General features: G+C 47.5%; 1 pseudogene across 1 annotated transcript in view; it reads right to left on the bottom strand.

Annotated features, from left to right (window-relative positions):
* LOC146799975 (uncharacterized) overlaps window positions 1-26624 on the bottom strand; it is a 255248-nt pseudogene that overhangs the window by 142599 nt on the left and 86025 nt on the right. Inside the window, exon 3 of the transcript XR_014968027.1 lies at window positions 887-1083. The product of XR_014968027.1 is annotated as an uncharacterized LOC146799975 (transcript). The remainder of the gene's footprint in view (window positions 1-886; window positions 1084-26624) is intronic.

The following is a 26624-nucleotide window of genomic DNA, read 5'->3' as shown; positions in this document are numbered from 1 at the left end:
AACTCAACTGTGATGATAGTCATTTTTGGCGTTGTGTCAGTCAAAACGTAAGATGTTGTACACATCTCATGTTGTATTGCATTGACATGTGTCCACTTTCATCTCAACTAGGAGGAGACCAAATCTGCATCGTCCCTTCACAGTGCTGGCAGACATGGAGAATGAGGAGGTCATACGGAAATTTCGTCTGGATAGAGACACCTGTTGGAGGGCAGGTCGGATAAACAGACGCGGAGGCTGAATATACTTTCCAAAGGTGCGTTTTTTATTATCAGTGATAGGGGCAGCAGATGGTAAAACAGGTGTTCCTTCTCTCTCTTCTCTCTGTTCTGCCCTCGTTGAGCTTGTCTGGGAATTGGAGATGGTTGGTCCCGGCTCCTCGGTCTCGTTGGTGTCACCCCGGAGGCTCATAAGAGAGGAGAGGAGAAAAGGGAGCCATCAATCACTGTTTTGGGGAAGGTAATTAAAGTCTAACCATCACCACACCAGGAAGTGCTTGCTCGTTTAAGGGTTCGACAAATCTTTCTAAACCACTTGTTCGGGGGTTTTAGGGTTCTTAGTATGTGAGGGGAAGAGCGAACGCAAATGGACCTTAATCAGGATAGTGCTACCAAAAGACAAACAGGACTTAGTGCAGACGGCGATATTCAGGATGTGTGCCAATACTAAAGAAGCATAAAGAAGATGTGCCACATGCCAGTGCTTCTGTGGGTTGTGAGTCCGTACTTCCTTTACCCGTGCCCATTAGTGTGCTCACCTCCCACCTCCCTGGCACCCTCCCCCACTGTCCCCAGAGACGCAGTCACTCACCTGCTCTGCCGCAACTCTCCTGAGTTGCGGCCGCTCTCCAGCCTCCTCCGGTGGGCACCACCACTCCTCGCTCCACCGCTCGTCCAGTTCCTCGTCCTTCCTCCCGTAGCCGCCGTCTTCTCTCCTTAGCACTCCCTCGTCCAACTTCCCGCTTGTTTCCACTCCGTAGTCGGTCAAAGACCCTTCCTCTTTGTGCCGCCCTCCTTTCATTGGATCCTGGGAAGGACTTCCGGGTTCATCTCCTCCTACTTCCGGTCTCTGGTTGTAGTACCGCTATGGAGAGATAGGATAGGTGGGTGTGTTTCGTGGTTTTGCGCTGGCCTCCGTCTTCTGAAATGCACCTCTCGGGGATCGGGTGTCGAGAGGAAAGAACCACTGTGTCTACAGAGAATGTCCTTATATGCAGGTAAAAACGTGATCCCCGCATTCACCTTCTCACAACACCCTACAAAACCTATGTGCTATGTTGGAGCCCCACCTGCAGCCTCGCAGAACATATCCAACTGCTTTCCCCCCAACGTCTAAGGTGATGGCGGCCCTTCATTTTTTTGCCACTGGATCATTCCAGCACACAGTGTCCAGCGCAGGTGGGATGTTGCAACCTATTTTCAGCATGGTGCTGCGTGAGGGTATTTGTACGCAACATCTGTAATCACAAAAAGAAAACGCACTAGCTTTAGTAAGTAGGTAAAGTGAGATAACAGTAAAAATAACCAACGTGTAACACAAGAAATAAAAAAATATAAATTAAGACAACATACCTAATATAATGGTAAATTCCTATTGACATGAACGTATCTGAAAGGCTCTCTGTAAGTCACTTAGGAATAGTCTGGAAAAGTATAAGCCATGCCTTCTGTAACATAAGGTAAAGGCTAAACTCAGTATGGTACACGACAAAAAATAATATAACGACCGGGTCTGTCTATGAAAAAAGAGAAGAAAGTACACAACATCTGTCTGCATGTCTAAATTCACGGTAGCCCGCAGTTAATCGAAATTGACAAGTATAACCTCAGTTAAATGCGAAAGAACAATTGGAAACAAACCTATCTGTACTATGGACTTAGCGAAAGCTAACGCTGTAAATAAACAGAAGTCACTACATTGACTGGACAAATACCTATTCCCGTGTAACAGACCACTCATACCAAAAGTCGAGAAAAAGTATTAAATTAACAATCTGTCAACACGGGGTCGTATAGATAAGCTAAAACGCTCCATATGGAGAATCATGGTGGTTGAATAAAAGTACGAAGCTTACCTATAGTAAACCTGGTCTGTTCCTCAAGCAAAGCATTCCGTGATAGCTTTAGCGTCTATGACATGCGCCATCTTGGGATGGGAATTTAAAGCAAAATTAGAGAGCGGACTACGTGGTCAACAAATTTCACCACCAGTAAGTGCCATTATGAAAGGGTAAAAATATCTAAAGTAATCCAAAACAATCATTACCTTTATAAAAAAAAAAACGGATGATCGAAGGGCTACCGGAGTAAAAATAAAACAAAAGATACTTGTCCTTATTAGTAAATAATATATGCCCCGTGCTACATGAGCCAGTAAACTAATACAGGATCGGGTAGGCTCATAAGGTATGGACACGGTGCGGGATGTAATACAATAACCAAATCTCTTATTAACAGTATGCCAAAACTTAGCGTCTAATGTATGCAGAAAGAGTATTATAATATACATCTGATGTGGTATTGAAAGTGCTAGTTTAAATTAGAAGAGGAAGCGCAAAGAGCGCAAGGTAACAATAACCATATCAACTAACGGAAATCTTGAGCTAAAATTAAGGATATAAGCAGAGAGAGATGAGAGAAGAAAAATCAATGTGTCATTAGTAAGAGCCAAAAGGACAGGCGATCCTATTAAAGAGAAGTACACAGTAGTATGGAAAGTAACTAATTCACATAGTCAAGTCGATCTGTGTTACACTAAACAACAGACATCTTATATACAAGTTCATTAAGAAAAAGCAATATAGAGGGAAAAATACAGTCATCATGATTGATTTGTGCTTTACTTAAGAACCACTTTGCTCGGTTTTCAATGCTTGTTTATGTTTGAGGTGAACTTTGTTCATCATTTACGACGTCAGTGGTCGTCGTACTGTTAACCTTGCAGCAAGGGTTCTAGTTTGATATTTGTACTAAGATTTTCACTTCTCTGCGCAACTTGTCCCTACCACTGTGTTTTGTTGTACATCTGTGTGTGTGTGTGGTGGAGGCTTCCTTCCTGCTCGGGAGTGGGACAAGAAAGCATAATATGTCTACCTACATGTTAGTTTGAATTGGACAGTGCAATGACTGACACATGCATCTGGGTGGGAAGGAGTTCTCCATCTTGATGAGCTGGGGAACAAGGGGGCATGGTGGGAGTAGTATTGCAGTCTTCCCACCCCCAAACACTGCTCTCCCTGTTAAGATGGCTATCTACCTGTTAGTTTGATGTGCGCAATGCAATCTCTGACACATGCCTCGGAGTGGGGGGAGTGCTCCATCCTGCTGAGCTTTGTGACAAGGGTGCCTGGTGGGAGTTGTAGCGCAGGCCTCCCACCCTCAAACCGATCTCCCTGGGAAGATGGCTAACTACCTGTAAGTTTGTTTGTAGTGATACAATGGCTTCCAACTGTTCGGGGGGAGTGTTCCATCCTGCTCAGGTGTGGGACAGGGGGCCTGGTGGGAGATGTTGTGCAGGCCTCCCACCCCCAAACAGCCCTCCCAGGGAAGATGGCTACCTATCTGTTGGGTGAGTGGGAACCATACAATGGCTGGTACATGCTTCTGGGTAGGGGGGGTGCTCCATTCCTGCTCAGGTGTGGGACAGGGGGCCTGGTGGGAGTTGTTGTGCAGGCCTCCCACCCCCAAACAGCTCTCCCAGGGAAGATAGCTACCTATCTGTAAGGTTGTTTGTAGTGATACAATGGCTTCCAACTGCTTCTGGGGGGAGTGCTCCATCCTGCTCAAGTGGGGGACAGGGGGCATGGTGGAAATTGTGTTGCAGGGCCTACCACCCCCAAACAGCCCTCTTGTGATGATGGCTACCTACCTGTTCATTTTTTGTAGTGATACAATGGCTGCCACATGCATCTGGATGGGAGGGAGTGCTCCATCTTGATGAACTAGGGAACACGTGGCATGATGGGAGTTGTTGTGCAGGCCTCACACTCACAAACAGCCCTCCCTGTTAAGATGGCAACCTACCTGTTAGTTTGTTTGTAGTGATACAATGGCTGCCACATCCTTCTGGGTGGGGGGGGGAGTGCTCCATCCTGCTCAGGTGTGGGACAGGGAGCATGGTGGGAGTTGTAGTGCAGTCTTCCCACCCACAAACAGCCCTCCCTGGGAAGATGGCTACCTATCTGTTAAGCGAGTGAGAACCATACAATGGCTTCCAACTGCTTCTGGGTGTGGGGGAGTGCTCCATCTTGATGAGCTGGGGAACAAGGGGGCATGGTGTGAGTTGTTGTGCAGGCCTCAAACCCACAAACAGCCCTCCCTGTTATGATGGCTACATACCTGTTAGTTTGTTTGTAGTGATACAATGGCTGCCACATTCTTCTGGGTGGGGGGAGTGCTCCATCCTGCTCAGGTGTGGTACAGGAGGCCTGTTGGAAGTTGTGTTGAGGGGCCTACCACCCGCAAACAGCCCTTCCTGTGAAGATGGCTACCTACCTGTTAATTTGTTTGTAGTGATACAATGGCTGCCACATACATCTGGGTGGGAGGGAGTGTTACATCTCGATGAGACGGATAACAAGGGGGCATGGTGGGAGTTGTTGTGCAGGCCTCCCACCCCCAAACAGCCCTCCCTGTGAAGATGGCTACCTACCTGTTAGTTTGTTTGTAGTGATACAATGGCTGCCACAAGCATCTGGGTGGGGGGGGGAGTGCTCCATCTTGCTCAGGTGTGGGGCACGGGCATAGTGGGAGTTGTGTTGCAGGCCTTCCACCCTCAAACAGCCTTCCCTGTTAAGATGGCTACCTACCTGTTAGTTTGTGTGTAGTGATACAATGGCTGACACATGCTTCTGGGTGGGGTAAAGTGCTACATCCTGCTCAGGGGTGGGACAGGGGGACCAGTTGGGAGTTGTAGTGCTGGTTGCCTGGACACATACAACCCTGTAAATGTTGTCTACCTTTGGGGTGATTCAGATGGTGTGAATGTTACATCTGTGGGACATGTGTTGGATATTTTGGTGCATATGGATGTACTTGGGCATCGGAGATGTAGCTTTGCAGTTGTGCTAGACAGTACATAGCAGTGTGTTGGTCTACATTTGTTGTTACTTACCAGCCTGCACTCCCCTGGCTATTCCTGTGAGACTCTCTGGAAGCAATATGGCAAGCACATTCTACTCCCATGCAGTGAATGTTCTTAGTGGAATGGGAGGGCCACTGCCAGTCCTCTGAGCCAGCTCATGGTTCTTGCTCCTCTTCTTTTTGACAACCCTCTTCAGGTCATGCCACTGCTTCATGATTTCCTGTTTGTTGCGCGTGGTGGTCCCTACTGCATTGACCTTGTCAACTATCCTTACCAACATTTGATTTCTGGTGCCTAATGGTGTCTGTTGGACCAGGTTACCAAACACTTGTGGTTCTACTCTGATTATCTCATCTACCGTGACTGTCAACTCACTGTCTGTGAATCTGGGCATTTTCTGTGGTGACATGGTGTGTGATGTGCAAAGGGGTTGGGGTGCAGGTGTCTAAGTGGTGGGGGTGTAGGTGATGTGTATGGTGTGGGATGTGCAGAGGGGTTTAGAGGTGCAGGTGTGGAAGTGGTGGTGGTGCTGTGTGTGGTGTGAGTAGTGATGGTGTGTTGATTTGCCTGCCCTTTCAGCTGTGGTGTTTGTCCCTTCACTTCTGGAGTATTGCAAACTATTGTGGTCAGGGAAGGGGCTGGTTTTATACTCAGCTATGTGGGTGTGTCAAAATGGGGTATTGCTGTCAGGTGTGTTGTGTGGGTTGTCCTGGGATTTGTATTTGCCATGGGGGTGTTTTATTGGGGTGTTTAATGTGTTTTTGAGGGCATGGGTAGTTTGCTGTATTGCCTTTGTGGCCTTGTTGTGAGTTTTTTCTGTCGACCGCCATATTTGTCACGGAGCGTCCGCAGCGGTGGCTAAGATACAGCTCTTCTGCCGGCTCTCCCATTCATCACTGTTAGCAACCGCGGCGGTTGGAAACAGCGGAAAGTACCGCGGTCACATCGGGGATATCCTAATTCTCCGTGCAGTGTCTCCGCTGTCATGGCAGCAGTTTGGTGATTTTCTGCCGTGAATCCGACCACCGCGGATGGATTTTAGCCTTCTCTGCCCGCTGCGGGCAGTTTTTCATTGCCTTGTTCCGCCGCAGTCAGATTTGTGGGGCGATTGTTGCTAATTGTACCGGTTTTTCCTCGGTACCGGCGGGCCGTTGATTTCCGCTACCATTGCGGTCGGGGTAGTTTTCCGACCTCCATCTTAATGGGCCCCTTAGTTGCTAACTGCAACTTTGGTCCCTCCTCGACCCCGTCCTTAGAGATCAATTTGTTTATAGCTGTTATTACAAGAAGATCCAGGAGCACATACTAAGTTGCAGAGACCCCTCATTAACACAGGTTAACATGGCTAAGAGGGCTATTATTTCTTCAAAATGCATTTCAAATGACAATTTAGATACTGTTAATGTAGTTCAAACTGATCTGTCTGTTAATGCTCTTACTGTTAAAAATACGTTTTCAAAACCTATGCAAAGAAAATTTAGCACAGTTTGTTTCAGATGTGGCTCCAGAACGCACCTTGGTATTAGTCCCATATGTGCTGCATTAGGTAAAAGGTGCACCAAATGCAATGAAATTGGCAATTTCCAATCATTTTGTAGAGGAAAAAACACAATTCATGTCAGTACTGTTCAAGATTTTAATTCTGTTGATCATTTGCTCTGTGACTCAGTTGTTTCTTTACAGAATGATTTAGAGAGGGTAATTCTCTCTATTGAGACAGCCAATGAGACCTCTGCACTAATCAGAGTTAAGGACCCCACTTGCCTGGTGTTAATTGGTGATCATGTTCTTGATATGATGGCTGATTCAGGTGCTCCTGTTACGATTATTTTGGATGTTTTGTTTAAGAACCACTGGCATTTATGCATTTCCTTGGAAAGCTTGGATATTATCCCCAAGGCGTATGGGGACAAGGAAATCGAAATGCTTTGTTTCTTGGTCAGTTGCTTCTTTGGTGCCTGCCAAGCAAGGGAGTCACTCCTTGACCCCAAGGGAGATTTCTTCCGTCTTCTAGTCGTGATAGACAGTCGAAGGTCCAGGATATATGTTTCAGAGGTTCGTCCAGGGTAATCTAAAATCCTAGGGAATGGGTTCCTATACTTATACTAAGTTTAGGGGATGGACTACCTCTAAGGCTCCACCTATGGGTGGGCCTGGGGTGGGGGTGGTTACACCCCTTCCCCTTTGTCCAGTTTCACGCCAGAGCAGGGGCTGAGTGACCCTGCAACCAGTTTGAACAGGGCTATGCACAGGGACACCTTGTGTGCCCCAGGCAGTGTCTCAAAAGCATTCTGTGAATGCACCCACCCTGCCTCAATACAAATCCGCCTGTCTGGGGAGATGGTTACACCTCCCTGTGACAGGAAACCTATTGTCCAGGCCTCCCCTGCTGGAGTTTCCCCCAGCAGCAGGAGGCCAGACCAGTGTCTGTGGCAGTGGCATCCATTTTGTGATGCCAGGGCTTTGAAAGGTTTTAACCGGGTTAAGCCAGTGTGAACATGTCTCTCCCTCTAGAAGGGTGGAATGCTACCCCTGCCACCAGAACTGGCGGGGAGGGGGGTAGTATTCCAAAGCGTTTGACACCAAACACGACATGTATTGATGCAGCCATTCCCAAGTTGGCATTTACCGCAAGGTTATAATGCACTTACGAGTATATGGTATGGCTGTATCACAGAACAGCCATAAGGAAGTATTTCCGAATGCTACAGAGGGGCTCAGCTCATGCTTGGGCACCCTCTCACATAAAACCAAGCACTCTGCCTTCAGGATTGTCAAGGCCTGCCATAGGAGTGGCTTATAGGTTTATATGTGTCTGTATAAGGTAGTGATATAGGTAGCCTATACCACAGTAAGGGGTGCAAGCACACCCTTACCCAGGTTGCAGTAGCAGACCTGTGGTGTCATTTTGGAGTGCTTCCCAGGGGTGGCATAATACATGCTGCAGCCCCTGGTAGGCCTCTGAGGTACCTATGGCCTAGGTACATAGTATACCATATACTAGGGGCTTATAAGGCACTCCAGAATCCAATTAGATATGTACCTAATGTACATAGAAACCATTTTAGAGAGGAAGCAGCTAGGCTGTGGTTCTGATTAGCAGGGCAACAGCCAGACTAAAGTAAAAAAACAGTGAAACACAAGCAAAAAGTGGGGGTACCCATGTGAAGCAGATCCTACTCTCCTACACCACCCCCCCCCCCCCAAACGCAGGGACATTAAACTAACCTTGACCAGTTGGGTATTCATGTTCTAAGTGGAAATACCTAGAGAGTCCATCTGCATTGGCATGGTTACTCCCAGGTCTATGTTCCACTGTAAAGTCCATCCCCTGTAGGGAAATGGACCGTCTAAGCAGTTTGGGATTTTCACCCTTCATCTGTTTTAGCCATATGAGTGGCTTATGGTCTGTCTGAACAAGGAAGTGAGTACAAGTATGGCCTCAACTTCTTCAGAGCCCAAACCACAGCAAAGGCCTCCCTCTCAATAGCTGACCAACGTTTCTCTCTAGGGGTCAGCCTTCTGCTTATGAAAGCTACTGGCTGATCCTGACCTTCTTCATTCAATTGTGATAGTACAGCCCCAACCCCCAATTCAGATGCATCAGTTTGAACAATGAACTTTTTGGAGTAGTCAGGACTCTGCAGAATGGGAGAAGTTCACATGGATGGCCTGCTTCAGGTCATCAAATGCCTTTTGACAGCTAGCTGTCCACTGAACCTTTTGGGGCATTTTCTTAGAAGTTAAGTCATTCAAGGGTGTCACTATTGATCCATACCCTTTGACAAATCTCCTACAGTACCCAGTCAGGCCTAAGAAGGCTCTCACCTGAGTCTGGGTAGTTGGAGCAGTCCATTCCATTATGGTCTGGATCTTGCTCTGCAATGGTTGAACCTGGCCTCCACCTACAAGGTGGCCCAGGTACACAACCTGACTCTGCCCTATCTGGCACTTAGTAGCCTTGATAGTTAGGCCTGCTTTTTTCAGGGCCTCCAAAACATTCCTTAGGTGGACCAGGTGATCCTCCCAGGTGGAGCTAAAGACAGCAATATCATCTAGATATGCTGCACTAAAGCCTTCCAGGCCTGTGAGAACTGTATTCACCAACCTTTGGAAAGTGGCAGGTGCATTCTTCAAACCAAAGGGCATTACCACAAATTGATAATGCCCAATAGGGGTAGAAAATGCTGTTTTTGGCTTTGCATCATCAGCTAGTCTGATCTGCCAGTAGCCAGCCGTCAAGTCAAATGTGCTAAGGTACTTGGCTGAGGCCAAAGTATATATAAGCTCATCTGCCCTTGGTATTGGATGGGCATCAGTCTTGGTGACTGCATCGAGGCCTCTGTAGTCCACACAAAACCTCATCTCTCTTTTTCCACCACTGGTATGAGGTTTTGGTACAAAGACCACTGGACTAGCCCAAGGGCTATCTGAGGGCTCAATCACACCCAGATCCAACATTTTCTGGACTTCTGTCCTGATACAGTCCCTGACATGGTCAGGTTGCCTATAAATCTTATTTTTAATAGGCAGACTGTCCCCAGTGTCCACTTCATGAGTGCACCAAGTAGTCTGACTTGGAGTCAGTGAAAACATATGTCTGTACTGATTGAGAACATGTCTGCAATCAGTTTGCTGCTGGGCAGTGATGCTGCCTGCCAAGGCTACACCATCAACTGACCCATCATCAGGGTTCTGTGAGAAAAGGTCAGGGAGTGGGTCACTCTCTTCCTCCTGTCCCTCATCAGTTGCCATGAGCACGCCCATGTCAGCCCTGTCTACATATGGCTTCAGCCTGTTGACATGGAGAACCCTATGGGGACTCCTAGGGGTTCCAAGGTCTACCAAGTAGGTAACCTCCCCTTTCTGTTCAACAATAGTGTGGGGTCCACTCCACTTGTCCTGGAGAGCTGCTGGCGCCACAGGCTCCAACACCCACACTTTCTGTCCTGGCTGATAAACAGTCAGTACAGCCTTTTGGTCATGCCAGACTTTTTGCAGTTCCTGGCTAGCCTCAAGGTTTTTGTTTGCCTTTTTCATGTACTCAGCCATCCTGGAGCGGAGACCAGGTACATAGTCCACTATGTCTTGCTTTGGGGGCTTGAGAGGTTACTCCCATCCTTCCTTCACCAAACACAATGGACCCCTGACAGTGTGACCAAACAGAAGTTCAAAAGGGCTGTAGCCAACCCCCTTCTGAGGCACCTCCCTGTATGCAAATAAAAGGCAGGGCAAAAGAAGGTCCCATTTTCGCCTAAGCTTCTCTGGGAGTCTTTTAATCATGCCCTTTAAGGTTTTGTTGAACCTTTCAACTAAACCATTGCATGGTGGGTGATAGGGTGTGGTGAATTTGTAATTCACTCCACACTCCTTCCACATAGCAGTTAAGTAACTTGACATAAAGTTTGCATCCCTGTCAGATACTACCTCCTTAGGAAAGCCTACTCTTGAGAACACACCCAAGAGAGCACTTGCCACTACAGGTGCTGTAGTGGTCCTTAGGGGAATTGCCTCTGGATACCTGGTGGCATGATCCACTACCACCAGTATAAACCTGTGCCCAGATGCAGTTTGAGGATCCATGGGACCAACTATGTCAATCCCAACCCTCTGAAAGGGAACCCCCACCACAGGTAGTGGTATCAGGGGGGCCTTTGTAGTGCCACCTGTTTTGCCACTGGCTTGGCAGGTTACACAGGAGCGACTAAACTCCTTTGTGTCTTCAGACATGTGTGGCCAGTGAAAGTGAGGAACAATTCTGTCCCAAGTCTTGTTCTGGCCTAAGTGTCCTGCTAGGGGAATATCATGGGCTAGTGTCAATAGGAAACCCCTAAACGTCAGAGGTATAACCAACCTCCTGGATGCACCAGGCTTGGGGTCTCTACTCTCTGAGTATAGGAGTCCATCATCCCAATAAACGTTATGGGTGCCACTAGCATTCCCAGCAGCCTCATCAGCAGCTTGCTGTCTGAGGGTTTCAAGAGAGGGGCAGGTTTTCTGCTCCTGGCTCAGATCAGACCTGGAAGGGCCCCCTGTCCCCAAGAACTCAACCTGATCCGGTTCAAGCTCCTCTGGGACAGTTCCTTCTTCAGGCTCAAGATCATCTCCCTGAGGAGACTGATCAGTTTCCTGAGACAGGTGGGAAGGCTTTGCCTTAACCCTACTGCTCCTCCTCTTGTAAGGCACATGGTCCATTATTCCAGAATCCAGGGCCTGTCCAGCTTTTGACATTTTAGCCTTTGACCTAGTCACAGTAAAGACATGTGCAGGGATCCCTAACATTTCTGCATGAGTCCTGAGTTCCACTTCAGCCCAAGCTGAGGTTTCCAGATAATTTCCAAGCAAGCATTGTACTGGTAGGTCTGCACTTACCACAACCTTCTTAAGGTCAGTTACCCCTCCCCAGGAGAAGTTAACAACTGCCAGAGAATGGTCTGTTCTGACATTGCTAGCATTGGTCACTTGGTACATTTCACCAAGTATAATCTGCCCAGGATCCACAAGATCTTTTGTCACCATAGTGACACTTGCTCCTGTGTCCCTGAATGCCCACGCTTGTACTCCATTAATTAGAGGCTGTTGTCTGTATTTGTCCAGGTTACTGGGGCTCACAAAGGGGGACATAGCCATGCCACCATCACTGACAAGCACAGCCTCAGTTGGCTCTGACTAGGCCAGATTCCATCTCAGAAACCAGGGTCAACCCTACTACACCCTTATTCTGTGTATTCCCACCACCAATTGTAACTGTACTAGGGGGAACAGGTGCCTTAGGGTCATTGGTGGTGGTTGGAGTATTTTCTTTAGCCTTGGTGCAGTCACTAGTCCAGTGAGTTTCTGCTTACAGATTTTGCACCAGGGCTTCTTTTGGCCTTTTCCCTTTCCTGACTGGGAATCACCCCCTAAAGAAGATTTTTGGGGCCCTTGTGAAGACGTCTGGTCTTTACTCTTGTCCCCACCCTTATCAGAGTTTTTAGAATCTTGCTTCTTATGGTCACCACCTTGGTTCTGTACTTTCTGCCTCACCCTGGTTCTGACCCATTAGTCTGCCTTCTTTCCCAATTCTTGGGGAGAGGTCAGATCAGAGTCTACCAGGTACTGGTGCAACATCTGATTTTGACAGTTATTAAGAATCTGCTCCCTCATTATCAGATTATACAATCCTTTGAAGTCACACACTTTACTGCCCAATAACCAACCTTCTAGAGCCTTAGCAGCACAGTCAACAAAGTCAACCCCGTCCTGATTCTGTGCCTTGTGGGTATCTCTGAACTTTAACCTGTATTGTTTAGTGGTTAGGCCAAACCCATCTATCAGAGCACCTTTCAAGACATTGTAATCATCAGCATCCTCTTCCCTTACAGTGAGGAGCTTGCCTCTACCTTTTTCTGCAAAGGAGAGCCATAAGACTGCTGCCCACTGACCTTGAGGGACCTTCTGTACTTCACAGGCCCTCTCCAAGGCAGTTATCCATTTGTGGATGCCATCCCCACTCTGGTAGGGAGGGACAATCTTACTTAGGTTTCTATGGTCATAAGACCTCTCCCTATCTCTAGGGAAATTGCTGCCACCAAGGGACTCTAGTCCCTCCTTTTAGTAGCTCTGTAGAGCTCCAGGGCTTCCCTATCTACGGCCATCTGCTGCTTTCTGAGGTTGAACTTGTCTTGCTCATACTTCAGCAATCTCTCTCTCCTCTCCTGGGAGGTTCCCTCTATGAGAAGAAATAGAGGTTCCAATCGAGGAGTTAGACTGGACAGATCCCCTTGACAGAGCTCTATCCCTTCTAGCCCTGTGTCCAGGTCTACCAGGAGGAATGAAGGAAGGAGCATCATTGTCCTCATCTTCATCCTCATCCTGATGGTCTGTGTCCACCAGAGTTTGGTCATTGTCACCAGTCTGGTCAGCATCAGAGTTAGGGTCAGGGGAGTTTCCACCTCTGGACCCAGTCTCAAGTGCTGCCCCACCCACACTGTTTCCATCTACAGGCCCACTAGGACTTGTAATGTCATCCAGTTTCAGTATCTCTATAAGATGCTGTGTGGATGGACTTTTGCCTGTCTTCAGCTTCCTAATGGTGCATAAGGCCCTAAGTCTAGCAAAGGAGAGATCCTCATACTTGTATGGAAGGGGCTCACTGGTCACTGGTAGGGAATCAGTGATTCCTGGCTGGTTAGACATTACTAATGTGGTGTGATGTGTTGCACCACCTACACTAGTGTGGCCTACTAAACTCTCTTGAGTTGTAGAAAGGGTGTGCTATCCGTTGACACACAAATCTAAGATCAGTAGAACTTACTTCAGCTAAACTTGATATTATATGTAGCTCAGGTAACTTTAGTGGTTTTCAGTTGATCAATTCAATTTAGATTATCTTGTAAAACAATAGCAAGCTGGAATCCCACACACTGCACACCAATGTGAGAAGGTGGCCTGATATATGCTGTCCACTAGTTCTAGTGGGTACCTTGTATCAGTCCAAACAACCCCTTATGGTGATAGGTTAAAGACAACCTTATGTGAAAGCTATGCTAGTGGTAGCTATGGAGAGCAGCCTTCAGGCTAAGTCTTGAAGGAAAGTAAAGCAGCTTGTTTTACCAGTCTATAATCTCTTGAGTGATCAAATGAAAAGACAACCACACCAGGTATATATTCAAAATATATGTATTTAAGATAAATCACACCCCTCTAGTCTCTTTATGAGACTGGAGTTCAAAGTACTTCAGTTACAAGTGTTTAAGCATCAGTAAAAGCACAAATACACGTTTGGGCCCTAGGGGCGTACCAAACCATATACTAAAATAGTGGTATAAGAACCACGACTGAAATAGGCAAGGTGCCTATCACCTCTAGAATCGCTAGGACCCCAAGGAACGACCCAAGGTAGGGACGTTGGGGACCCACGGGAGCCGTATGCAGTGTGGAAACACAACCGCGGGTTCCTGTTACTTTCCATGGGGAATGTCGCGGTTGGAATTTTAAAGATTAGGGACACTTCAAATCGAACTAGGACCAAACCCTTTTGGACAGTTCTAGGGCTAGCACCCTCGAGAGTACCGGAGTACTTGAGTTACCTCACCCAGGGAAGCCGGGTGCATAGGTGTCTTTTGGTATCGGGCCAGGTCGCGTCGTCGTTTCCAATGGAAGCCTGCAAAGAACTGCTGCTGCCGAGAAGAGGAGAAGTGTCCGGAGAGATCCAAGCCTGGATCTAGGATGTAAGGAACCTGAAAACAGAGGGGACAGAGTCTGGGTCACTTGCCAGTGACCTAGGGCAGGATGGACCAATGCCCACAGATGTCGGGTGCTTCAGGTGAGTTGACGGGTGTCTTGACTCTTCAGCCACGAAGTCCAGGAGACATCGACGAAGTCCACGAGCCGGATTCCAGCTGTCCCAACAAAGTCTGTCGAGTGCTGCAGTGTCGGCGACCAGGAAGGACCCAACAAGCCTTGGCAACAGCAAGTCTCAGGAAATCAGAGAAAGGATTGCGGTGCAGACCAGCAAGGTCTGATGGACTCACCCAGCAAGGGTAAGTAAGCACAAGTCTGGAGCAACCAGAAAAGCACAAGTAGAAGTGGAGTTGCCTTCGTGGGGACCTGCTAGCTAACGGGCTAGTGATCGCGAAAGGAGCCTTGAGTGGTCGCACTTGGAGCTGGCTCACGGGTCACTCGTGGAGTGGAGGCCAACAATCTTCGCTGCAGGAGGTGCTCAAAGCTGGGGCTACTCGAAGCCCAAAGCACAACTTCGAGGATGACCAGGAAGGTGTTGTTGCTGCAAAAGTTCACGGTGTCCAGGGGTCACGGTTCCACATTACCCACGACAGCCACGGGCCTCAGCTTTGCTGTGGACTCAGGGTAGCCTCGGGGAAGTCTGGAAATCCACCCCTGGTGATGCAGAGACTTCGGGGTCCGGTGGGAGCTTCAGCAATGCAGATGGGTCAGTTGCTTCTTTGGTGCCTGCCAAGCAGGGGAGTCACTCCTTGACCCACCCCAAGGGAGATTTCTTCCATCTTCTAGTCGTGATAGAAAGTCGAAGGTCCAGGATATATGTTTCAGAGGTTCGTCCTAGGGACTGGGTTCCTATACTTATACTAAGTTTAGGGGATGGACTACCTCTAAGGCTCCACCTATGGGTTGGCCTGGGGTGGGGGTGGTTACAACCCTTCCCCTTTGTCCAGTTCCATGCCAGAGCAGGGGCTGAGTGCCCCTGCAACCAGTTTGAACCGGGCTATACACAGGGACACCTTGTGTGCCCCAGGCAGTGTCTCAAAAGCATTCTGTGAATGCACCCATCCTGACTCAATATACATCCGCCTGTCTGGGGAGGTGGTTACACCTCCCTGTGGCAGGAAACCTATTGTCCAGGCCTCCCCTGCCGGAGTTTCCCCCAGAAGCAGGAGGCCAGACCCGTGTCTGTGGTAGTGGCATCCATTTTGTGATGCCAGGGCTTTGAAAGGTGTTAGACCTGGCCCCATTGGCGTGAGTCTCCCTTCCATTTTTTCACTGTGCCTCCTCTGTTTTTCTGGTGATAGATGCTCTGGGCGCTGCGCCACTGCCATCCAGTGCCGCAGCGCGGATGCTCCCTATATAAAGATGACATATGAAATGGTGTATCCCTGATTGGCTTATTTGGTCTACCTGTTAGTCCCTAGTAACGCGGCCTGTGTGTGCCCAGGGCTGGTAACCCAAATGCTGCAGGTGGGCCTGCAGCGCTGATTTGCGCCACCCACAGAAGCAGCTTGTAAAGTGTGTCTCAGACCTGCCACTGCAGTGTCTGTGTGCAGTCTAGAACTGCCATCTTGGCTGTGAAGTGCACCCACTTCCCAGCCCCTGAATCTTCCCTTGGCATCATGTGAGCCACCCTTATGGTAGGGTGCATTGTATGTGTAAGGTAGGACATGCTCTGATGTGTGTAGCATGTCCTGGTAGTGAATTAGACCCAATTTCGTTTTTCACTACTGTAAGGCTACCTGTTCTCCATAGGCCAGAATGGTAGGTTTTGGCTAATACATTCTATAGTCCTAACTGACCCATAGAACATGGTAGAAAAACGAATTTAGTATGCCTGAGCTAAGAATATTAAAATACATCTTTTAGTGAAGGTTATTTTTATATTCTGTGTTTGAAAGTACCACTTTTAGAATGTAGGTACTTTCTTACCTAAGCCTTCCAGTGTGCTCTGCTGTTATGTGTATTGGTTGTCTGGTTTTGGAGGGACAGGGCATGCTGAGTCAGACCTAGGTTGAATAGAGAGATCTGCCTTGGAGTGAGGGGAGGGGGAGCTCCTGCACTTGAATAGGGCTGTGCCTGGCAAGGTGAATGCTGGCTCCACCTCCCACTGTGCGTCTGAGGGCAGAACCCTCTTTCTGAAAGGAAGGATGCAGCCTGGTAAACAAAGTGCCCCAGGGCTGGGCAGAACTGGTTCTGGCTGGGTTCAATGACTTGTAGCTTCTGAGAACAAAGACTTTTGGGGTATAAATATCTGTGCTGAAACCCCTACAATTTGTATTGCTCTGGATTTCAAGACCAACCTCTGTCCGTGGAACTGAAGAAAGCTGCAGGAGAGGACTGTCCTGGTGTTGTGTGCTGTTCCCTGGATTATATATTAACACAATGGGGTGACCCTGTGTCCCTAGGAACCTGGGTATTTAATGTATAAAGAACAATGGTTCCCTTGGGTAGAAACAATGCGTATTGTAGTTAGCCGTAGTTACTTCAGCATAACATATAATACATTTCTAAAAGCAAAAACATTTCTTGAACAAAAGGGGGGAAGAGGAACAAGAACACAGAGAAAAGGATTTTCATTGATTTATGTATCAGAATTGATAACATTCGATAAACAAAAACACATTGCAGAATTTTATGCTTCCAAATTCATATAGTTATACAATGGTGCTCAGTGGTGATATAAATACATAGTGCAGTGTGGTGAGGGTGAGAGGATGTGGTTTGTTTTTGAAAGGCCAGATTCAAAATGCAGTAACAAGTAAGTTAAACAAATTAAATAGTTGGTAACAACTATGTCCTGCAATCTGTCCCACAATAGATCGTCGACGTTTCAACCCTATGGGCGCTTAGTGGAGTGTCACAAGCGGGTCTTCATCAGGACTGTGGAGGAGGAGGCCTATGGGAAGGAGTATTACAATAAAGAGTGTTCAAGTTCCTAAAATTTGACAGTAATTAAATTAAGAATTGAATTTGAATTGCATAAACTCACCCTAAAATTTCAAGGGCGGTCAAGGCAAATTGATTGGAGGGGTATGGTTTATTCTAACAGGATGTCTGTGAAATAAAAAGGTATTATAAGTGCTGACTCAGATGTGAGTGAAACACAAGGATGCAGTGTTTTGTGAGGACTCCGTGTTACCAGCTCAAGAAAAACAATCATTCTTTGGTGAGTTTTACCATTGCCCCCTGATTATACCTTTTTTCAAAATGACTCTCCTGGTTTAGTGATTAATTTCCCCTCATCTTGTTTTCCTTCAGATCCTCTGTGCAATTCATATCACAGTTGGTAAGATTTTAGATTTATTCCATACAATTGTGTTTCACTCACATCTGAGTCAGCACTTATAATACATTTTTATTTCACAGACATCCTGTTAGAATAAACCATACCCCTCCAATCAATTTGCTTTGACCGCCCTTGAAATTTTAGGGTGAGTTTATGCAATTTAAATTCAATTCTTAATTTAATTACTGTCAAATTGTAACGCCCTGAACGTCTCAGGATCGTTTAACAGACACGACAATGAGGACGCAACCACTAGTGAAGGGTTAGTTGTTTTAATGAAGGCAAATATAATACAAAGAATAAACAAAAGTTATAGTCACTGGAATCCTCCAGGCTAAGTACGTTACCAGCCCACAGCACGGAAGGTCCTAACCGTCCTCTGCATATACGCCGGTCCCGGCGTATGCCAACAGAGGGCAGAAATGAAATGGCCGACAATGCCAATCGGTAGGCTGTGAGGGGCACGAAGAGTGTTGGGGAGAATCGAGGAGTCAGGGAAACACCCAGCCGGGGTCTCTACCTGAAGGGAGCAGCCGCTCAACCTCTTCCTCAGACTGCACCGGGACGCGGAGTCACCTCCTGGTGATGCGTCACCGATACCCCAATCACAAGCAAGAAGACTGAACCGAGAGCAGCCGCTCGATCGATCCTGTGGACTTCCGAGTCTGTAACGCGGCAAACACCTCCTGGTGTGCGTTACAGCTGGCAGTCCCTGTGTCTCTGGTCGGGCTGGGAGTTACGACTCCAACCAGCAAAAGCGCCACGGCGCTTGGACTCAGCCGAGTCAAAAAGCGAAGCTCAATGGTTGACCGGTAGAGCTTCCGGGTCCTTCACAGGTGACGATGGGGCAAGACACGGCCCAGGGAGTAACGACTCGACCTACCTCCGTTCTTGCCTTACTGGAGCACCACTCCGGAACACTGCTCTTCACGAAGCAGGTACGTCGGTGTGAACACAATATCCGACAGCGTTGTACCTCCCGGTTCCTCCCTTTATAGGGAGTGTTTTCCTTGAGTTATGTAACAGCTCTCCTGTTTACATAAGGGCGTGTTTCCTTGAGTTATGTAACAGCTCTCCTGTTTACATAAGGGCGTGTTTCCCTTGAGTTATGTAACAGCTCTCCTGTTTACATAAGGGCGTGTTTTCCTTGAGTTATGTAACAGCTCTCCTGTTTACATAAGGGCGTGTTTCCCTTGAGTTATGTAACAGCTCTCCTGTTTACATAACCTCTCAACCGCTAAGCATCCTGGGAGATGTAGTCCGTTTTCGCCGGTTACCGTTTTCCTCCCCTCGTATGACAGGAATTCTTGACACAAATATTAGGAACTTGAACACTCTTTATTTTAATACTCCTTCCCATAGGCCTCCTCCTCCACAGTCCTGAGGAAGACCCGCTTGTGACACTCCACTAAGCGCCCAGAGGGTTGAAACGTCGACGATCTATTGTGGCACAGATTGCAGGACATAGTTGTTACCAACTATTTAATTTGTTTAACTTACTTGTTACTGCGTTTTGAATCTGCCCTTTCAAAAACAAACCACATCCTCTCACCCTCACCACACTGCACTATGTATTTATATCACCACTGAGCACCATTGTATCACTATATGAATTTGGAAGCATAAAATTCTGCAATGTGTTTTTGTTTATCGAATGTTATCAATTCTGATACATAAATCAATGAAAATCCTTTTCTCTGTGTTCTTGTTCCTCTTCCCCCCTTTTGTTCAAGAAATGTTTTTGCTTTTAAAAATGTATTATATGTTATGCTGAAGTAACTACGGCTAACTACAATACGCATTGTTTCTACCCAAGGGAACCATTGTTCTTTATACTGTTCCCTGGATTGGCCTGCAGTAGTTTTCATTGGACTGGGAAAAGGAGCTGTAAGAGAACTTTTTAATCTTGACCCTGCAATCACCCAAGGGCTAGAGAGAGAACTAGCCCCCTGACTTAAGTCTCAGATCCAGTAGACTTAATTTTCGTCGCTAAGGCCTGTTAGCGAGCCGCCACAGCCGAGGAGCGTGAAGAAAATCGTCGCTACACCTACAGAGCGTAAAGAAAATCATCGCATCGCTGCCGCTGAAGGCTCGCTGGCCTAATGATCGCCCAGCACGTTTGCGGCCCAAAAATCATCGCTGCAGCTACAGATCGTAAAGAAAATCGTTGCATCGCTGCCACTGGGGGCCCGCTGGCCTGATCATCGCCCCGCACGCTTGCGGCCCAAAAATCATCGCTACAGCTGCTGAGCGTACGGAAAATCGTTGCTAACCCCAGTTAGCGAGCGTCCGTGACGAGAGCGTGGGGAAAAACATCGCTAACCCGCCGGAGCGACATTTCTTGTGGATTATTTGCCAACATCTCAGAACTGTGAGTAGAGGGGTCGCAGAGACCACTGTCCTGAACTGAACTTTACCTTACCCATTGGAACTATTTTTGCAGCATCCAGAGAGAACTATTTTTGTACAGTATTGTGATTTCCACGTTATTTGGTCTTGTGATAAGTCTCTATAAATATAACTATATTCTTTGATAACCACCTGTGTTGTGTCCCTTTGTAGTGTTCCTCACTGTATTTACTGTGTATGATTATCAACGCTTTACACACTGCCTCTGAGATTAGCCTAACTGCTCATGCTACTTTACCACAGGGTGGAGCAGGGGTTGTCAAGGGGGTGCAGCCCTTCACTCTGACTTAGAAAGAAGGGTCCCTGCTTGACAGTGGCCATCCACTGCCAACCAGAGACCCCCATTTCTAATAAAAGGTTTTAACCGGGTTAAGCCAGTGTGAACATGTCTCTCCCTCTAGAAGGGTGGAATGCTACCCCCGCTGCCAGAACTGGCGACGGGGGGGGGGGGTAGTATTCCAAAGCATTTGACACCAAACACAACATGTTTTGAGGCAGCCATTCCCAAGTTGGCATTTACCGCGAGGTTATAATGCACTTAAGAGTATATGGTATGGCTGTATCACAGAACAGCCATTAGGAAGTATTTCTGAATGCTGCAGAGGGGCTCAGCTCATGCTTGGGCACCCTCTCACATAAAACCAAGCACTCTGCCTTCAGGATTGTCAAGGCCTGCCATAGGAGTGGCTTATAGGTTTATATGTGTCTGTATAAGGTAGTGATATAGGTAGCCTATACCACAGTAAGGGGTGCAAGCACACCCTTACCCAGGTTGCAGTAGCAGACCTGTGGTGTCATTTTGGAGTGCTTCCCAGGGGTGGCATAATACATGCTGCAGCCCCTGGTAGGCCTCTGAGGTACCTATGCCCTAGGTACATAGTATACCATATACTAGGGGCTTATAAGGCACTCCAGAATCCAATTAGATATGTACCTAATGTACATGGAAACCATTTTAGAGAGGAAGCAGCTAGGCTGTGGTCCTGATTAGCAGGGCCACAGCCAGACTAAAGTCGAAACACAGTGAAACACCAGCAAAAAGTGGGGGTACCCATGTGAAGCAGATCCTACTCTCCTACACAACCCCCCCCCCCCAAACGCAGGGACATTAAACTAACCTTGACCAGTTGAGTCTTCATGTTCTAAGTGGAAATACCCAGAGAGTCCATCTGCATTGGCATGGTTACTCCCAGGTCTATTTTACACTGTAAAGTCCATCCCCTGTAGGGAAATGGACCACCTAAGCAGTTTGGGATTTTCACCCTTCATCTGTTTTAGCCATAAGAGGGGCTTATGGTCTGTCCGAACAAGGAAGTGAGTACCAAACAAGTATGGCCTCAACTTCTTCAGAGCCCAAACCACAGCAAAGGCCTCCCTCTCAATAGCTGACCAACGTTTCTCTCCAGGGGTTAGCCTTCTGCTTATGAAAACTACTGGCTGATCCTGACCTTCTTCATTCAATTGTGACAGTACAGCCCCAACCCCCAATTCAGATGCATCAGTTTGAACAATGAACTTTTTGGAGTAGTCGGGACTCTGCAGAATGGGAGCAGTACACATTGCCTGCTTCAGGTCATCAAATGCCTTTTGACAGCTAGCTGTCCAATGAAACTTTTTGGGCATTTTCTTAGACGTTAAGTCATTCAAGGGTGTCACTATTGATCCATACCCTTTGACAAATCTCCTACAGTACCCAGTCAGGTCTAAGAAGGCTCTCACCTGAGTCTGGGTAGTTGGAGCAGTCCATTCCATTATGGTCTGGATCTTGCTCTGCAATGGTTGAACCTGGCCTCCACCTACAAGGTGGCCCAGGTACACAACCTGACTCTGCCCTATCTGGCACTTAGTAGCCTTGATAGTTAGGCCTGCTTTTTGCAGGGCCTCCAAAACATTCCTTAGGTGGACCAGGTGATCCTCCCAGGTGGAGCTAATGACAGCAATATCATCTAGATATGCTGCACTAAAGCCTTCCAGGCCTATGAGAACTGTATTCACCAACCATTGGAAAGTGGCAGGTGCATTCTTCAAACCAAAGGACATTACCACAAATTGATAATGCCCACTAGGGGTAGGAAATGCTGTTTTTGGCTTTGCATCATCAGCTAGTCTGATCTGCCAGTAGCCAGCTGTCAAGTCAAATGTGCTAAGGTACTTGGCGGAGGCCCAAGTATCTATAAGCTCATCTGCCCTTGGTATTGGATGGGCATCAGTCCTGGTGACTGCATTGAGGCCTCTGTAGTCCACACACAACCTCATCTCTCTTTTTCCGCCACTTTTGTGAAGTTTTGGTACAAGGACCACTGGAATAGCCCAAGGGCTATCTGAGGGCTCAATCACACCCAGATCCAACATTTTCTGGAATTCTGTCCTGAAACAGTCCCTGACATGGTCAGGTTGCCTATAAATCTTATTTTTAATAGGCAGACTGTCCCCAGTGTCCACTTCATGAGTACACCAGGTAGTCTGACTTGGAGTCAGTGTAAACATATGTCTGTTCTGATTGAGAACATGTCTGCAATCAGTTTGCTGCTGGGCAGTGAGGCTGCCTGCAAAGGCTACACCATCAACTGACCCATCATCAGGGTTCTGTGAGAGGAGGTCAGGGAGTGGGTCACTCTCTTCCTTCTGTCCCTCATCAGTTGCCATGAGCAAGCCCATGTCAGCCCTGTCTACATATGGCTTCAGCCTGTTGACATGGAGAACCCTATGGGGACTCCTAGGGGTTCCAAGGTCTACCAAGTAAGTAACCTCCCCTTTCTGTTCAACAATAGTGTGGGGTCCACTACACTTGTCCTGGAGAGCTGCTGGGGCCACATGCTCCAACACCCACACTTTCTATCCTGGAGGATAAACAGTCAGCACAGCCTTTTGGTCATGCCAGGCTTTTTGCAGTTCCTGGCTAGCCTCAAGGTTTTTGTTTGCCTTTTTCATGTACTCAGCCATCCTGGAGCGGAGACCAAGTACATAATCTACTATGTCTTGCTTTGGGGGCTTGAGAGGTAACTCCCATCCTTCCTTCACCAAACACAATGGACCCCTGACAGGGTGACCAAACAGAAGTTCAAAAGGGCTGTAGCCAACCCCCTTCTGAGGTACCTCCCTGTATGCAAATAAAAGGCAGGGCAAGAGAAGGTCCCATTTTTGCCTAACCTCTTCTGGGGGTCCTTTAATCATGCCCTTTAAGGTTTTGTTGAACCTTTCAACTAAACCATTGCATTGTGGGTGATAGGGTGTGGTGAATTTGTAATTCACTCCACACTCCTTCCACATAGCAGTTAAGTAACTGGACATAAAGTTTGCACCCCTGTCAGATACTACCTCCTTAGGAATGCCTACTCTTGAGAACACACACAAGAGAGCTCTTGCCACTACAGGTGCTGTAGTGGTCCTTAGGGGAATTGCCTCTGGATACCTGGTGGCATGATCCACTACCACCAGTATAAACCTGTGCCCAGATGCAGTTTGAGGATCCATGGGACCAACTATGTCAATCCCAACCCTCTCAAAGGGAACCCCCACCACAGGTAGTGGTATCAGGGGGGCCTTTGTAGTGCCACCTGCTTTGCCACTGGCTTGGCAGGTTACACAGGAGCGACAAAACTTCTTTGTGTCTTCAGACATGTGTGGCCAGTGAAAGTGAGGAACAATTCTGTCCCAAGTCTTGTTCTGGCCTAAGTGTCCTGCTATGGGAATATCATTGGCTAGTGTCACTAGGAAACCCCTAAACTTCAGAGGTATAACCAACCCCCTGGATGCACCAGGCTTGGGGTCTTTACTCTCTGAGTATAGGAGTCCATCATCCCAATAAACTTTATGGGTGCCACTAGCATTCCCAGCAGCCTCATCAGCAGCTTGCTCTCTGAGGGTTTCAAGAGAGGGGCAGGTTTTCTGCTCCTGGCTCAGATCAGACCTGGAAGGGCCCCCTGTCCCCAAGAACTCAACCTGATCCGGTTCAAGCTCCTCTGGGACAGTTCCTTCTTCAGGCTCAAGATCATCTCCCTGAGGAGACTGATCAGTTTCCTGAGACAGGTGGGAAGGCTCTGCCTTAACCCTACTGCTCCTCATCTTGTGAGGCACCTGGTCCATTATTCCAGAATCCAGGGCCTGTCCAGCTTTTGACATTTTAGCCTGTGACCTAGTCACAGCAAAGACATGTGCAGGGATCCCTAACATTTCTGCATGAGTCCTGAGTTCCACTTCAGCCCAAGCTGAAGTTTCCAGATCATTTCCAAGCAAGCATTGTACTAGTAGGTCTGCACTTACCACAACCTTCTTAAGACCAGTTAGCCCTTCCCAGGAGAAGTTAACAACTGCCAGAGAATGGTCTGTTCTGACATTGCTAGCATTGGTCACTTGGTACATTTCACCAAGTATAATCTGCCCAGGATCCACAAGATCATTTGTCACCATAGTGACACTTGCTCCTGTGTCCCTGAATGCCCAAGCTTGTACTCCATTAATTAAAGGCTCTTGTCTGTATTTGCCCAGGTTACTGGGGCTCACAAAGGGGGACATATCCATGCCCCCATCACTGACAAGCACAGCCTGAGCTGGTACTCGGACTAGGCCAGAGTCCATCTCAGAAACCCGGGTCTACCCTACTACACCCTTATTCTGTGTATTCCCACCACCAATTATAACTGTCCTAGGGCAAACAGGTGCCTTAGGGTCATTGGTGGTGGTTGGAGTATTTTCATTAGCCTTGGTGCAGTCACTAGTCCAGTGAGTTTTCTTCTTACAGATTTTGCACCAGGGCTTATTTTGGCCTTTTCACTTTCCTGACTGGGAATCACCCCCTGAAGAAGATGTTTGGGGCCCTTGTGAAGACTTCTGGTCTTTACTCTTGTCCCCACCCTTATCAGAGTTTTTAGAATCTTGCTTCTTAGGGTCACCATCTTGGTTCTGTACTTTCTGCCTCACCCTGGTTCTGACCCATTTGTCTGCCTTTTTCCCCAATTCTTGGGGAGAGGTCAGATCAGAGTCTCCCAGGTACTGGTGCAACAGCTGATTTTGACAGTTATTAAGAATTTGCTCCCTCGTTATCAGATTATACAATCCTTTGAAGTCACACACTTTACTGCCCAATAACCAACCTTCCAGAGCCTTAGCAGCACAGTCAACAAAGTCAACCCAGTCCTGATTCTGTGCCTTTTGGGTATCTCTGAACTTTACCCTGTATTGTTCAGTGGTTAGGCCAAACCCATCCATCAGAGCACTTTTCAAGACTTTGTAATCATCAGTATCCTCTTCCCTTACAGTGAGGAGCTTGTTTCTACCTTTGTCTGTAAAGGAGAGCCATAAGATTGCTGCCCACTGACCTTGAGGGACCTTTTGTACTTTACAGGCCCTCTCCAAGGCAGTTATCCATTTGTGGATGTCATCCCCACTCTGGTAGGGAGGGACAATCTTACTTGGGTTTCTATGGTCATAAGACCTCTCTCTATCTCTAGGGAAATTGCTGCCACCAAGGGACTCTAGTCCCCCCTTTTTAGTAGGTTTGTAGAGCTCCAGGGCTTCCCTATCTACGGCCATCTGCTGCTTTCTGAGGTTGAACTTGTCTTGCTCATACTTCAACAGTCTCTCTCTCCTCTCCTGGGAGGTTTCCCTCCCTCTATGAGAAGAAATAGAGGTTCCAAAAGAGGAGTTAGACTGAATAGATCTCCTTGACAGATATCTATTCCTTCTAGCCCTATGTTCAGGCCTACCAGGAGGAATGAAGGAAGGAGCATCATTGTCCTCATCTTCATCCTCATCCTGATGGTCTGTGTCCACCAGAGTCTGGTCATTGTCACCAGTCTGGTCAGCATCAGAGTTAGGATCAGGGGAGTTTCCACCTCTGGACCCAGTCTCAAGTGCTGCCCCACCCACACTGTTTCCATCTACAGGCCTACTAGGACTTGTAATGTCATCCAGTTTCAGTATCTCTATAAGATGCTGTGTGGATGGACTTTTGCCTGTCTTCAGCTTCCTAATGGTGCATAAGGCCCTAAGTCTAGTAAAGGAGAGATCCTCATACTTGTATGGAAGGGGCACACTGGTCACTGGTAGGGAATCAGTGGTTCCTGGCTGGTTAGACATTACTAATGTGGTGTGGTGTATTGCACTACCTACACTAGTGTGGCCTACTAAAGTCTCTTGAGTTGTAGAAAGGGTGTGCTATCCGTTGACACACAACTCTAAGTTCAGTAGAACTTACTTTAGCTAAACTTGATATTATATGTACCTCAGGTACCTTTAGTGGTTTTCAGTTGATCAATTCAATTTAGATTATCTTGTAAAACAATAGCAAGCTGGAATCCCACACGCTGCACACCAATATGAGAAGGTGGCCTGATATATGCTGTCCACTAGTTCTAGTGGGTACCTTGTATCAGTCCAAACAACCCCTTATGGTGATAGGTTAAAGACAACCTTATGTGAAAGCTATGCTAGTGGTAGCTATGGAGAGCAGCCTTCAGGCTAAGTCTTGAAGGAAAGTAGAGCAGCTTGTTTTACCAGTCTATAATCTCTTGAGTGATCAAATGAAAAGACAACCACACCAGGTATATATTCAAAATATATGTATTTAAGATAAATCACACCCCTCTAGTCTCTTTATGAGACTGGAGTTCAAAGTACTTCA

This window comes from Triturus cristatus, chromosome 8, assembly GCF_964204655.1.
Source record: "Triturus cristatus chromosome 8, aTriCri1.1, whole genome shotgun sequence".
Lineage (NCBI taxonomy): Eukaryota > Metazoa > Chordata > Amphibia > Caudata > Salamandridae > Triturus > Triturus cristatus.
The sequence above is the reverse complement of the archived record's forward strand: the minus strand, read 5'-3'. Positions and strand labels throughout refer to the sequence as shown.